Source organism: Cetorhinus maximus, unplaced genomic scaffold, assembly GCF_964194155.1.
Source record: "Cetorhinus maximus unplaced genomic scaffold, sCetMax3.hap1.1 HAP1_SCAFFOLD_2637, whole genome shotgun sequence".
Lineage (NCBI taxonomy): Eukaryota > Metazoa > Chordata > Chondrichthyes > Lamniformes > Cetorhinidae > Cetorhinus > Cetorhinus maximus.
In genome coordinates this window covers 10001-16736 of record NW_027598571.1, presented here as the reverse complement: position 1 = coordinate 16736, position 6736 = coordinate 10001, and positions in this window count along the sequence as shown.

Sequence of the window (6736 nt, the reverse complement as noted above, 5' to 3'; positions counted from 1 at the left end):
AGTACATGTGGGTAAATGATTAACCAGTTAGCAGGCAGGGCAGCCGGCCGGTAATTAGAGCCGACCTCCCGGCCATAGGGCTGCAGTTAGGTGCCGACCAGCCCAGCAGCTCCAGGGGCTAAGTACATGTGGGTAAATGATGAACCAGTTAGCAGGCAGGGCAGCCGGCCGCTAATTACAGCCGCCCGCCCGCTAGTAAGGGTGCAGTTAGGTGCAGGACAGCCCATCAGTTTCCAGGGGCTAAGTACATGTGGGTAAATGGTTAACCAGTTAGCAAGGCAGGGCAGCCGGCCGGCCGGTAATTAGAGCCGGCCGCCTGTCCGCCCGCTAGTAAGGGTGCAGTTAGGTGCAGAACAGCCCATCAGTTTCCAGGGGCTAAGTACATGTGGGTAAAAGGTTAACCAGTTAGCAGGCAGGGCAGCCGGCCGGTAATTACAGCCGCCCGCCCGCTAATAAGGGTGCAGTTAGGTGCAGAACAGCCCATCAGTTTCCAGGGGCTAAGTACATGTGGGTAAATGGTTAACCAGTTAGCAAGGCAGGGCAGCCGGCCGGCCGGTAATTAGAGCCGGCCGCCTGTCCGCCCGCCAGTAAGGGTGCAGTGAGTTGCAGAACAGCCCATCAGTTTCCAGGGGCTAAGTACATGTGGGTAAATGGTTAACCAGTTAGCAGGCAGCGCAGCCGGCCGGGAATTACAGCCGGCCGCCTGTCCGCCCGCTAATAAGGGTGCAGTTAGGTGCAGGACAGCCCATCAGTTTCCAGGGGCTAAGTACATGTGGGTCAATGGTGAACCAGTTAGCAGGCAGAGCAGCCGGCCGGCCGGTAATTAGAGCCGCCCGCCCGCTAATCAGGGTGCAGTTAGGTGCAGGACAGCCCATCAGTTTCCAGGGGCTAAGTACATGTGGGTAAATGGTTAACCAGTTAGCAGGCAGGGCAGCCGGCCGGCCGGTAATTAGAGCCGGCCGCCTGTCCGCCCACTAATAAGGGTGCAGTTAGGTGCAGAACAGCCCATCAGTTTCCAGGGGCTAAGTACATGTGGGTAAATGGTTAACCAGCTAGCAAGGCAGGGCAGCCGGCCGGCCGGTAATTGGAGCCGGCCGCCTGTCCGCCCGCTAATAAGGGTGCAGTTAGGTGCAGGACAGCCCATCAGCTTCCAGGGGCTAAGTACATGTGGGTAAATGGTTAACCAGTTAGCAGGCAGGGCAGCCGGCCGGTAATTACAGCCGCCCGCCCGCTAATAAGGGTGCAGTTAGGTGCAGAACAGCCCATCAGCTTCCAGGGGCTAAGGACATGTGGGTAAATGGTGAACCAGTTAGCAGGCAGGGCAGCCGGCCGGCCGGTAATTAGAGCCGGCCGCCTGTCCGCCCGCTAATAAGGGTGCAGTTAGGTGCAGAACAGCCCATCAGTTTCCAGGGGCTAAGTACATGTGGGTAAATGGTGAACCAGTTAGCAGGCAGGGCAGCCGGCCGGCCGGTAATTAGAGCCGGCCGCCTGTCCGCCCGCTAATAAGGGTGCAGTTAGGTGCAGAACAGCCCCTCTGTTTCCAGGGGCTAAGTACATGTGGGTCAATGGTTAACCAGTTAGCAGGCAGAGCAGCCGGCCGGCAATTACAGCCGCCCGCCCGCTAATCAGGGTGCAGTTAGGTGCAGAACAGCCCATCAGTATCCAGGGGCTAAGTACATGTGGGTAAAGGGTTTACCAGTTAGCAGGCAGGGCAGCCGGCCGGCCGGCAATTAGTGCCGACCTCCCGGCAACAAGGGTGCAGTTAGGTCGCCGACCAGCCCAGCAGCTCCATGGGGCTAAGTATATGTGAGTAAATGGTTGACCAGTTAAGCAGGCATGGCAGCCGGCCGGTAAGCGGAGCGTCCCGCCCCGTAATACGGGTGCAGTTAGCTGCAGAACACACCGGCAGGTCCAGGGACGAAGTAGTGGACGGGGAAACGGTTAACCAGTTAACAGGCAGGGCAGCCGTACGGGCAGTAGAGCCGCCCGCCCCGTAATACGGGTGCAGTTCGCGGCAGACCAGCCCCGCAGCTCAAAAGTCTAAGTGGAGAACGGGGAACCGGTTGACCGGTGAGCCGAAGCATGCCAGCAGGCAGGGAAGGTGCAAAAAGGGCCGATAAGACCGAACCGGCACGACTAACAGGCTGCCGGGGGCGGGTTCCCAGCAAACCAGGTGAGGGGGCGTGGCCGGAGGCCGCGCAGCAGAGCCGCCCGCCCGTGAGTACGGTTAGAGGCAGCAGCGGGCTTCCCCAGCAGGGCAGAAGCCGAAGTGGAGGGAGCGAAATGGTTAACCAGCGAGCAGGCAGCATTCCGGCAGGGCTGGAGGGCGAAAAACGGCGTAAAATAACGGACCGGCAGGAGGAAATGGCTGCCGGGGGGCGGACCCAGAGCCCCCACGTGAGGGGGCGGTTCGGGAGGCAGAGCCGCGCATGCGCGGTTGGAAAACGCGTCACGTCGGAGCAGGGTGAAATCATTAACCAGTCGGCCGCTTCGACGTCGGCTGGCCGGGCCGAGGAGGGTCGGACCGGGGAAAGGTTCCCGGTTTCGTGTCCGTCGGGTGGTCCCGAGTGCGGCAGGAAAAAATCCGGAATCCTGGGAGCCTTTTTTAAAAAAGAACCGGTCCGGGATGGGGTCGGATTTGGAAGCGTTTGCGGGGCCTAGGCGCCTCTTCGTCGGCATGACTACCGGACGGTCACCCGCCGATCGGCATTTGCGATTTGTTGGCTGGGGAGGTTGGCGGGGTACCTGCAGAATAGTAGGAGGTGGCAAATCGAGAATCGGTCGACATCGCCAAGTGCCTTCTCGAGCCTCCAGGTCTGCAGGGACCGACCCAGGCTGCCCCCAAACCGACCGCGAGGCCGTGCCGGGCGGCCATTTTTGGCCATTTTCGGCATTTTTCGCGTCTTTCGGTAGGTCACGGAAAGCGGCGGCCTGAAGCCCGGGCGTGCCCGGGGAAGGCTCCCCTTCGCCCGCGGGACCGGATTTGCCCCGGAAACGTCCCGAAGCCGGCCGGGAAGGCGGTTTCGAGGGCGAAGCACCTCCGATTGCCTTCGCAAGGCCGGGGAAAGTGGCCCCTGGGCCCGGGAGAGCAAAATCCGTGCGAGGACGGAAGCCCATGAGGTCAGATCCGAGGCTCTTACCCGGCGCCCGGTGGGGGTATTCCCGCAAAGAGCAGCGAGTGCGCCCGGCGACGGGTCAAGTTGCAATTTCTGGCATGCCACTCCTGGAGCTGGTTCATGAGTTCCCCTCGGAAGTCCCGATGAGGAAAGGGCAAAATGGCGTTTTGCGGGCTTTGGGGCCTCTTCGTCGGTAGGACTACCGCCCGACCTTACGGTTGGAATTGTCGGCAGGGGAGGTTGGCGGGGTACCTGCAGAATAGTAGGAGGTGGCAAATCGAGAATCGGTCGACATCGCCAAACGCCTTCTCGAGCCTCCAGGTCTGCAGGGACCGACCCAGGCTGCCGCCAAACCGACCGACAGGCCCTGCCGGCGGCCATTTTTGGCCATTTTCGGCATTTTTCGCCTCTTTCGGCCGGGATGGAAAAGCGGCGGCCTGAAGCCCGGGCCTGCCCGGGGAAGCCTCCTAATCGCCCGGGGGACCGGATTTGCCCCGGTGAGAGCCCCCGAAACGCCCCGAAGCCGGCCGGGAAGGCGGCCAAGGGCGAAGCACCTCGCATTGCGTTGGCAGGCCGTGCAAAGTGGCCTCCGGGCCCGCGAGACAATGCAGGGTGCCCTCGGTGTGCCCCTGAGAAATGGTTAACCAAACGAAGGACAGTGCGCCTCGGATTGCATTGGCTGGCCGTGCAAAGGGGCCCCCGGGCCCGCGAGACGTTACAGATTGCCCTCGGTGTGCCCCTGAGAAATGGTTAACCAATTGGACTAAGTCTCTGGCGGAGAGGCAAAGTGTTTTCACGAGAAATGGTTAACCAATTGGACTTAGTCTCTGGCAGAGAGGCAAAGTGTTTTCCTGAGAAATGGTTAACCAATTGGACTTAGTCTCTGAACGGCAGGCAAAGTGTTTTCCAGAGAAATGGTTAACCAATTGGACTTCGTCTCTGGCGGAGAGACAAAGTGTTTTCAAGAGAAATGGTGAACCAATTGGACTTAGTCTCTGGCAGAGAGGCAAAGTGTTCTCACGAGAAATGGTTAACCAATTGGACTTAGTCTCTGGCAGAGAGGCAAAGTGTTTTCACGAGAAATGGTTAACCAATTGGACTTAGTCTCTGGCAGAGAGGCAAAGTGTTTTCAAGAGAAATGGTTAACCAATTGGACTTCGTCTCTGGCGGAGAGACAAAGTGTTTGCAAGAGAAATGGATAACCAATTGGACTTAGTCTCTGGCAGAGAGGCAAAGTGTTTTCACGAGAAATGGTTAACCAATTGGACTTAGTCTCTGGCAGAGAGGCAAAGTGTTTTCAAGAGAAATGGTTAACCAATTGGACTTAGTCTCTGGCAGAGAGGCAAAGTGTTTTCAAGAGAAATGATTAACCAATTGGACTTAGTCTCTGGCAGAGAGGCAAAGTGTTTTCACGAGAAATGGTTAACCAATTGGACTTAGTCTCTGGCAGAGAGGCAAAGTGTTTTCAAGAGAAATGGTTAACCAATTGGACTTCGTCTCTGGCGGAGAGACAAAGTGTTTTCAAGAGAAATGGATAACCAATTGGACTTAGTCTCTGGCAGAGAGGCAAAGTGTTTTCACGAGAAATGGTTAACCAATTGGACTTGGTCTCTGGCAGAGAGGCAAAGTGTTTTCAAGAGAAATGGTTAACCAATTGGACTTAGTCTCTGGCAGAGAGGCAAAGTGTTTTCAAGAGAAATGGGTAACCAATTGGACTTGGTCTCTGAACGGCAGGCAAATTGTGGCCTTGAGAAATGATTAACCAATTGGACTTAGTCTCTGGCGGAGAGACAAAGTGTTTTCACGAGAAATGGTTAACCAATGGGACTTAGTCTCTGGCAGAGAGGCAAAGTGTTTTCCTGAGAAATGGTTAACCAATTGGACTTAGTCTCTGGCAGAGAGGCAAAGTGTTTTCCAGAGAAATGGTTAACCAATTGGACTTAGTCTCTGGCGGAGAGACAAAGTGTTTTCACGAGAAATGGTTAACCAATTGGACTTAGTCTCTGGCGGAGAGACAAAGTGTTTTCAAGAGAAATGGTTAACCAAATGGACTTAGTCTCTGGCAGAGAGGCAAAGTGTTTTCAAGAGAAATGGTTAACCAATTGGACTTAGTCTCTGGCAGAGAGGCAAAGTGATTTCAAGAGAAATGGTTAACCAATTGGACTTGGTCTCTGAACGGCAGGCAAATTGTGGCCTTGAGAAATGATTAACCAATTGGACTTAGTCTCTGGCGGAGAGGCAAAGTGTTTTCACGAGAAATGGTTAACCAATTGGACTTAGTCTCTGGCAGAGAGGCAAAGTGTTTTCCTGAGAAATGGTTAACCAATTGGACTTAGTCTCTGGCAGAGAGGCAAAGTGTTTTCACGAGAAATGGATAACCAATTGGACTTAGTCTCTGGCAGAGAGGCAAAGTGTTTTCAAGAGAAATGGTTAACCAATTGGACTTAGTCTCTGGCAGAGAGGCAAAGCGTTTTCCTGAGAAATGGTTAACCAATTGGACTTAGTCTCTGGCGGAGAGGCAAAGTGTTTTCAAGAGAAATGGTTAACCAATTGGACTTGGTCTCTGAACGGCAGGCAAATTGCGGCCATGAGAAATGGTTAACCAATTGGACTTAAGTCTCTGGCAGAGAGGCAAAGTGTTTTCCTGAGAAATGGTTAACCAATTGGACTTAGTCTCTGGTGGAGAGGCAAAGTGTTTCCCGTTGTAATGGTTGGCCAATGCACTTCGGATTGCGTTGGTAGGCCGTGGAAAGTGGCTCTTGGGCCCGCGAGAGCAAAATCCGTGCGCAGACGGAAGTCCATGAGGTCAGATCCGAGGCCTTTACCCGGCACCCGGTGGGGGTATTCCCGCAGAGAGTAGCGGGTGTGCCCGGCGACGGGTCAAGTTGCAATTTCTGGCATACCACTCCTGGAGCTCGTTAATGAGTTCCCCTCGGAAGTCCCGATGAGAAAATGGCAAAATGGCGTTTTGCGGGCTTTGGGGCCTCCTGGACGGTAGGCCTACCGCCCGACCTTACGGTTGCAATTGTTGGCAGGGGAGGTTGGCGGGGTACCCGGAGATTTTCGGGGACACGATTTTCAGAACATTTTCAGACAACGGTCACACTTTAAAAATGCCCAGAAAAGTGCGACTTTGAGGGTGGTAAGCGTTTTCAAATAGAATACCTTTCAAAGAGCTCTCGGAAGTCCTATATGAGGATTTAAGATGAATTTGTGCGGGCTTTCCGAACTCCGTTGTCGGTCTGAAATATCGGCCAGGGTCCAGACCGGTGGTAACCCTGGTTTAATAAACTTGGCCTGTGGCGAAAAGAACAGACAAAATGACAAAGTGTCAAATATATATATATATATATATATATACATGTGTATTTATGAACAAAAAAAATCACAAAGTGTCACCTGGCGGTGTACTTGATGATGAAAAATAAAAATACAAAGTCTGTTCACAGGCACCTTTGGGGCGGGGGTGCCTGAGTCCCCTTGGGTTGCACACTAGAGTGTTTGACATGGACAGAGTCAACACTGTGTGCGTGCCCAGAACCCTTTTGAACGCAGGCGACGCACGCCGGTCGGCATTTCCTCTCCGTGCGAGCGCCAACAGGTTGCTTCCGTTGTTTTAC